Here is a 9,470-nt window from a genome sequence, read left to right on the forward strand (position 1 = left end):
GCAAACATGGCCACAATGCAGGATTTCCCTTCTCCAGTGGCAACTTGAAGCAGACGCCCTGTTTTTGAAAGAGCCATGAGACACCAGCTCACCATCTGAGTCAGTCGTGGTCTGAAGTAGGAAGTTTTTTCTACTGCTTTACAAAGAATCAGCAAGTCTTTTTTCAAGCCGATCAGCTGTGATCCTGAACTTTGAGACCTTAGAGCTGCGTCAACTGTTGAAACAATATCTCTGACCTCAGCTAACTTCTCATCATTAACTTGGTTTAATTCTCCATCTCTGATTTCTCCAAGAACTTCATCCAGTGTTTTGTCTTTATCACTAGCCAAACATCTCTTTAGTTCTTCATTGGTCACTGCTGTGTCTTTGACCAATTCCAGAAGTGTTTTTCCTGATTTAGATCTCCAGGTGGGTGTGATGTAGTTAATCTGAATGCAATGCAACATTTGAAGCATCCATGTGAGGAGATGTGACCCATTACTGGTGTCCATTGACTCACATCGCCATAGAAGGGCATCAAAGATGACTGAGACATCTTCAGGACTCCATTTAATGTTCCTGACCAGTCCTTCCAGCAGCTTAAGAACCCTTTTGTTTTCATTTGGAGGGAATAAATCATGAGCTTTGAAAGAAGTTAGAAGCTGGAGAAAAATGCTGGGACCTTGGTTCATTTGATCCATTCTGCAGAAGTCTCTGTCCTGGTTAAAACACAATGACAACATTGTTTGGAGATTTTATCTTGGAAAAAATGCTTCATAGTGTTTAGCAAAATCATAAAATAATGACAAAATTAGGTAAAATGCACATTTTACTTTTTGAATCAAATAGAACTCATCCTTTAAACTCAAACCCGTGTCCCCAATATATAAAGGCATTTTAGTAGTATTTTACCACATTATATAGGGCAATAAATAAGATGAAATCCTGAGTGGACAAGTCGGACAATCTGCAGAAAGTGAATTATCTTCTCCTTGTTAAAATCATAACTTTTATTTCCCCTTTTCCATATAAACCACAGAATTACCCCAAGGAATTTTGCATCCTATAAGTTATGGTTTTTAAAAAGTTTTGCATTGCCCTTACACTAAGCATTAAAATTATTTATAATAAAGACCTAGTATGAAACCCGTATTCTGCTTATAAGCTCTTTTTCTTGGAAGAAACCAAAATTTCAACTACCGGTACTACTTCTTTTCCAAGGTCAACATGTCCGAACAGTTCCTCATACTAGTTTATAACAGGTTTAACAATCTATATGAAATAACTATAGCTTTCATTAAAACAAGGTGGAAATCCAGTGCTGGATGTTAAGAGTAGTCCCATGGGTATGCATCTGCAGATGCATGTCTCATCTATTACAGATATGGAAAGGCTGTATACTCACCGGAAAACAGAAGGGCTGATCTGCCTTTCAGTGGTTCCTCTGAGCTGTCCTTTTATAACCCTACCTCATCTTTCACTTTCCCTAACAGGTCCAGAGCACTGCCCCAAGGGAGTTTCCAGACTTGAAGAATATTATTCAATAAAGTAATATTTGTTTATGGATCTGTGCAGGAGAAGCACAAATAGAGGTATGTTTCTTCTCAAATCATGGAAGTTTCGGGTAAAAAAAGAAATGTCTGACAAAATATATACCATTATATTGAGATAAATGTTACACGACTATATTTGGAGAAAATAGGAGTCAGCTTTGGAAGGCAGTGGCTCTTTGTCTTGTCACTTCTTGGTGGTCGATACCTTTAACCCCCAATAACAGAGGCCTGTAGTTGAGGCAACATCAGCATTCCCAAAAAATGTATTATTAACCACAGTTAATTAAAAAGAAATAGCAATAGTGCAAGTATTTTATTTTATTTATTTTTTTACAAAAGTGGGTTTGCTGTGTGGGTGCACTGTTTTATGTCTGAGTGTAAATTATACTTACTGGTGGTGATCAGGCCTAAATTACACAGAGAGAAAATGGTTTATTTTCCCCTCTTTATTTGTTTTTTTCCCTCCCCAGTTATAAAATTTCCATAGTTAAATTTTTAGGGAGTTGGGCTTTCATTTTCATTTTTTCCCTTTATACCTCTTCTAAGAAGTGGTGTGCCAACGTCTACAATGTCACCTATGGTAAAATCCAAACTTGAATATCTATTTGAATAGGTGTGTCTGGAATCCGAAAATGAGTAAATGAATGTATATCAAAGTTGATTTCAACCTGAAAAACTAAGGCAATTAGAAGAGTTTTATTGATAAAACATTCATTGTTTATGGTTGGTTTTTCTTTCTTAGGAAGCCATCTATGTTAAGAAAGAAAAAAACAACCTTAAACAGAGGGGGTGGACTCAGGTTTCAGCTTTCAAAAACTTACAATGCAGCAATTGAGTTAATACCTTGCTGCTATGATCACAGCCGCAGCCTCTGTACAGGAGAATAGAGGACCTCGCCTATTGAGCCATGCGCATAATTCCCTTTAATCACCGACCTTTCAGACACTTAGACGGGTATGGGGCATTGCAGGCTAACAAAAGAGCATTGTTGCCAACTCCTCAGTAAGGAAAATAGCTATTGGCTGTGCTAAAAGTCGCTAGAAGTCGCTAAATGACGTCATCGCCTAATTTGCATAAGAAGTAATGTGCATGTTATTGATGCTGTGGGAGAAATAATGTCGTTACAGAAAGACAAAAAGTGACATTACATTTACATTACATTACATTACATTTACGTTTACATCCCGCTCGCTCCCGCCTTGAATGTAAGTCAGAGCGGAGCGACACCGCGTGATCAATTTGCGCCATCAATCCTAGCGCATGCGCGCTTCATTTGCAGTCTGGACGCTGAGGGTAAACATCCTGCGGCTCTGACTGCAGCGCTGAGAGGGACTCCTGCGGGAGCGGGAGAACGGAGTTGGGATGGGGGAGGCGCCCCACGGCAGCAGCTGCCGCTGGAGGACAAGAGTAGGAACGATACATGCTTTCACGTAAGAATCTCCAAAAGCCGCCAGTGACACCGTAAAAAGTCACCAGATTTGTCGCTAGTTGCTTTTTTGAAAAATAGTTGCTGGAGGGGTCTGAAAAATCTCTAAATATAGCGACAAAGTTGCTGAGTTGGCAACACTGCAAAAGAGGCCAAACGACCTCCATCCCAAGGGGGTGGACCCCTTCGTTCATTTCAATTTGCATGTTTTCAAAACAAAAACAAGGCTTTGTTGGGCTACTGTATAAAACCCCAAACTCAATGGTATTCCTCACATTTTTGTTAGGATAATTATCATCGATGATGTGTGAGTTTATTACACCTTGGTATTGGCTGCCTGTTGCGTGTCAGAACTGATGTTTTCCACAATAGTTTATCTAATTAAGACAGTTCCTCTGTCTGGGTATACAGTTATAATCTTAATTCTGTACATGGCAAAGATTTGGAAATTTGGGAAGTGAGAGCGGTGTCCTTCAGCTAAGTGTAATATTTTGATAAAGCTGCAGCCATGGGTGTCTACTCATCTGCTAACGTGTATGAGGGAAAATGTCATGATGTGGCAGACTGGAGATGTATAAAATGCCTTTTTAACTGTTAATCAGGGCCACACTTCTGAGATGTAAGCCTGGAGGTGAGCAGCTGCCTTCTGTAAACTCTAAGCAATTTCTCTGATCTGAGTAAGATTACAATTTCTATCAGAATCTGTTGTCATGTCTCCTAGTTATTTAATACATATAAGTTATGAGGTGTTATTGAAAGAGTTTGTCCTGAGTGATCTCTTTTCAGGAAAAAGAGCTGGACAGATAGAGCTTCAGGGTGCATACACAGAGCCCATCTTTAACATTTTGAATTGAAAAGGCTTCCTGGATGGAAAGCAAAACGTTTTCAAACTTGGAAACAAAGTCCAGTAGATTGTTTTTCATCTTTTCATAAAACTAGCACTTTTTAAATATAGCTATTTTCATTTTAACCAGCTATTTTACTGTGTAATTAGTTTCTGCATTGCTTTCAACATATTTTCTAATCTAAATTTGTCTTTTATCCAGTTCACTCCTTGCATTCTCCCCTGCAAATAGACAAAGCCCCAACTAGGGAAGAACTCTCTTAAATTAACTTTTTTTTTTTTTTACAGAAATATTCAACTTTGTATTAAAATAAATTTCACTGTATTGCATTTTGTGAAAAACAGTTCTCCTGCCGTACTCCCAAAGCCTTAGAGTTGGCTTTAAAACCCTTTGTAGATTAATAGATATCATTAATTTTTTTTCTTTTCCTAATGGTTTCTCTTGACAGCCTTAACCTCTATGTTTTAAGAATAGTTTATTTGATAAATTCTGCAGATCTGTCAATAGTCAGTCCTGGTGTGGCTAGTAAAGCTGATACCAGCATTACTCAAAATAAATGTTTATCAGGGTTATTTCAAGATGTAACAAGAAGGCAATACTTTAACACAAAGGTTTAAGATGGTTTTAATATTTTTTGAATCCCTAAATTAAATTGTAAGTTAAAAACTGTATTTTATATTTACATTTGTAGTTTTTTTTCTATTTCAAATTTGTCAGCTGATCTAAAACATTTGAATAGTACAAAAAAGCAAAAGTGAAAGAAAACTCTAGGTGCTATAGTGCACTGTGAGTATAATGTACAACCTTTATTGGTGGTAAAGTAATCATGTCTATCATCCATACAGAGAGAGCTGCTTCATAATTCAAAGTCAGCTGATTACTGTCCTCAAAGTTTAAGTTAGGTAACACTTGTTTAAGGGACAGCCAGAAATGGAATCCCCTTACATCCCATTTTCACTGTGTCAGCACAAAACTGGTTTTCTTCACATATTTACATACTCTAATCCTTTAGTGGACTTTCACTTTCATTTACTTCCCCTTACACCTTTTCTAAGAAGTGGTGTGCCAAGGCGAATAAGACAACGCCTTCTCAAAAAGGACCACAAATTGGGGATAATAGAGTTTCGTGGTCATGATTCCAAGTCAGTCTATTTTCTTCACATATGCCATTGTTTTTTTGTTTTTAATGTACCATGGATGAAAGAGTAGAAGGAAAACATGTCCTCATAACCTAGAAAAGAGGAACCCTATACCATTTAATAATTATTTTGCTTTCACTGCAGTCTATATATATGTTTGTTGTAATGGGTTTCATTTCCTTTTTTATATATGTACTTTTTTATGTTGTGGGTCAACTCAGCCTGTTTATAAAGTTTTCATATAAAAGCAGTATTTGAAAATGGTTTCAAAGGAAATTTCACATATTTTAACTACCCTCTACATGTGCAATACGAACAATCAAGGTCAGGTTGATTCTGCAATAAAAGTGGAGGTCTAGTGGATTAAAAACCTAATTTTCATGAGGGATCTTTCAACCCAAAAACAAAGGCATACTGCCCAAGTGTCCCACTATCCTTATAAGGACTTTGCACCCGTGTCCTTTCATTTCTTACTCATTTATTTTATGTTTCCTAACACAGACCATTACACTGCAAAAAAGATCTAGAAATAAGTAAAAATGTTTTAAATTAAGTGTATTAACCGTTAATTTGAGTAGGTAAATTAGATAGTTTGCCAATGGAATGAGTAATTTTACTCTTAAAATAAGATAATTAGATAATATGCACTTGAAATAAGTCAATGCAATTGTGTTTTCTTATTATAAGTGTAAATTGTCTTGTTCCATTGGCAAAATGTCTCCTTTACCTCCTCAATTGAAGAACAAATGCACTTATTTTTAGAAAAAATGACTTATCTAGATTTAGATTTTTTGCAGTGTACCCCTAAACTAGCCTAAACTTAGTTTAAGAAATTATTCCCATACATTAATTAAAATGTCCAGTCTTCTGCTTCTTTTATTTTTATTGTGTCCCCTAGAGGACAGAAAGGGTTAAGATTCCATTAGACTTTTCAAACTGAATATATCCTCTAGATTTGGGGGGTGGGGGACCAATGATTATACCGGCTTGTATTTATGACTTTCCTATCTGCAGAGGGACACCAGCATACCAAACTGTAACAGAATGCTCTCCAATGTTTAATGACAGATCATCACCAGATCATCCACCTGCACAAGGCAAAGCCTACAGCCTCTGCAGTTCCTCTCGGAACTTGAGGAGCTTGAAGTCAGAATTTGCGATATTATTTAAATTATAGGAGCAAAACATGCGGCAATGAATGCTTAATTTAATGACAAAATTTAAACCCACCATCAGCATCAATCACAGATGTTTCTGCTTGAACATTTTATCTTCGTTATGGATCTTTGTAATAAGGATAGTTAGGTCATACTAAATTGTTTTTTTTTCTACTTCCAAACTCACCCTATCATCATCCATGCCTGCGATAAGAAGTTGTGATCAAACTTAAGTCTCTTGTCTCACATGAGCAAAGAGGGTTTATTAGGCGGAGACAGTTGTTTTTTAATGTCCGCACACTCCTAAATATTATTTACTCTAAAACTACCACAACAACACCTGAAGTAGTAATCTCAATTGATGCTGAAAAAGCATTCGACGGGGTTGAATGGGAAAATTTATTCACTGTACTAAAGCAATATGGACTAGGCAATGGGTTCATTTCGTGGATACGCCTGCTTTCTACTTCTCCACAAGCAAACATCTCCATTAATGGCATCTAGTCTAGTTTCTTCACCCTAAGGAGAGGTTGTCCCCTCTCTCCTTTATTGTTTCCACTAGCGATAGAGCCATTATCAATTTTTTTGAGATCCTCCTCAACTTTTACTGGGATTTCACGGTTGGTCACAGAATTTAAGCTGTCACATTATGCTGATGACTTATTGTTGAATGTCTCAGATCCTGCTCTTTCCATCCCCACATTTTTATCTGTTTTCCAGAGATTTGTTACTTTTCTGGATACAAAGTGAATATCTCTAAAAGTGAATGTTACCCTATTAATGCTTCAGCCTTACAGCTCACAAAGTCAGATGTCCCTTTTAATTTAAAGTTGACTGGCTTTAGGTATCTCCGTATCAACATTACTAGAACATTAAATTCTCTCTTTTCTGCTAATTTCTCACCTTTCTTGTCTAAAGTTAAAATAGACCTACAAAGATGGAGAAGTATACCACTCTCTTTAATAGGAAGAATTAACGCAGCTAAAATTAACATTTTGTCCAAATTTCTGGTTTTATTTCACTGCCTCCCACTTTCCCTACCAAAAAAGTTTTTTTAAAACAATTGATCAGACTATCTCTAACTTCCTATGGTGTGGAAAGGCTCCCAGGATCCGTAATTCCATACTCCAGAGATGTAAATTCAATGGTGGACTGTTACTTCTAAATTTTCCAATTCTGTTATAGGGCAGCTCACATTAATAAAATCTTATTCTAGTTTAAATCTATGAATCTGCCGTGGTGAAACTTGGAGGCACAGTCATGCAGTTCATCATCCTTATCTTCTCTACTTACGTCCTCTATTCCATCCAACCTCATCAATTTAGGACACACTTCAAATTTAAGTCAGTATCCACTTTAACCCCTACACTAAAAAAAATCATTTCAGCCATTTACAGATCCAACCTTCCTAACATGGCATAATAAAGGCCTAAAGTGCTTTAAAGACCTTTACAAAGATTATATTTTTTGCAGTGTTGTGATTTTATGTTTTCTTCAATTCCCAGCCAGCTTGGAGTTTATATTGCTGATACTTTAAGATGTTTATTGCCCTCCCCGGTGGGGGTGGTAAAATATCTTATTTAATCAGATATTATTTTGGCTGTTATATAGAGTTTATGACACACAGTCCTACTAACTGTTAGAACAATAAATGAAAGAGTAATTGTAGCACTAATTATGGTCAAACAGTTAATTCTGCACATATATGGAATAAATTCACCACAACTTCTGTTCAAAATGTGAGTTTATTAAGAAAAAAAATCATTCAGCTCCAAGTCAAACATATTTCAGTTTAACACTCAACAAAGACTAGTGAAACTAAACTATGTACAAAGAGGAAGGGGAAAACGGTTGAAAAACATAACAGTTTAAGATGGATTTTGAGTTTAAAAACCAAAGTTTATCTGGAAGAATTTGCGATATGATCAAATTAGCTTTTTAATAATTTTAAAGAAATTGGAATGTTTTCAGACCAATTCACAATGCAAATCCATGAGGTGAATAAAACATTATTTGGCCAAATACCTTTCTACCTCGGGCGCCATAGACCTCCATTATTTGAATGTCAGCAGACAGCAAGAAGCCTCCCAGATCTCCAGATGCATTTGAGATATCAAAAAAGTACTCCAGAGTGTTGTTCAGCATTGGGGTGAGTAGAAAATGAAGGCTAATCATGTTTTGGGTGTACTATTCCTTTAACCCCACACTGCTCACAATGCAAAATGGCAACCCACTGCTCCCCAAGAGCATGGGTTAAATACACAGTTCATTTTGTTGCTCTGTACTTGTGGAATGACAATAAAAAAAAAGCTGGAATTGATCAAGACACCCATTCTGATGGAGTTGGTTTTAAAGTCAAAATGAAGCAGTCAAACATACTTAATTCATGAGATTGTGTTTTACTATTGTCAATAATAACATTACAAATGTGAAAAAAAAAAAAGCTTTTTGTTTTATATTTTTGTAAGCGTGTCTCCATAATCGCCGTACTTCAAATGGTGGCATCATGGGGTTGGTCAATGCTACAGCTAGCAATCAACTAGCAATCAGCGATATATCACAACCATAGAACAGTTAAAACATTTGGTATGATGGATGACGAAGCTGAAAGGAAACTCCGACATCTAAATCCCATTGCTTATGAGGCAATTCACTATGTGACTCGATTCATAGTAAGGAGAGAAGAGGCAGTTTTGGACCCCAAAAGTGGGATGTGGGCCCTAAATAGGAATCATAGATGTACTTGTGGGGGCAGCAGTCAGTAGGACCACAAAACACAAATAACAGAATACATTTTTGGAAGTCATGTTAAGCTTACAATTTGATAAATATCCTGACACCATGGCTTTGACTAAATATGCATCTTATAGTTTGTTTAAGTCTGTTTCCTTATTTTCCTTCCATTCTGCATCTAACAAATCGGAATCAGTAAAGCAAGTATTCATAGAAATATCAAGCTTCTTCTGCAAGATAATGAACAAAAATTGATACATAGCCTTTAAATCAAATTGGGAGGGACATATTTTTACATTTTATTTCAGGTAAACCAGCACACAGGAAATGTAGCAAATAGTAAAAAAGAAGAATTAAAACAATACAGATTGTCAATTTCTGTTAAAAAGGAAAAACTGGCATGAAGAGTCCTGCAGTAATCTGGTAGATCCAATATCTAAAATCTACATTTTGATCCAGTAGTTGTGTTGGTTGTGTGGAAAACAGTTAAATGAAGAAGAAACAATAACATGACAATGTGTCTCTAATCAAGCAGAAAAACTTCTGTAAAATTGTCATGCAACATGTTTTGGGATCATTCAAGACAACTATTTTATACAAAAAAGCAGCATTAAATGGTGTTGAAGCTTTTCAACATG

Source organism: Cyprinodon tularosa, unplaced genomic scaffold (genome assembly GCF_016077235.1).
Source record: "Cyprinodon tularosa strain WSP-4 unplaced genomic scaffold, ASM1607723v1 ctg445, whole genome shotgun sequence".
In the NCBI taxonomy this organism is placed as follows: domain Eukaryota; kingdom Metazoa; phylum Chordata; class Actinopteri; order Cyprinodontiformes; family Cyprinodontidae; genus Cyprinodon; species Cyprinodon tularosa.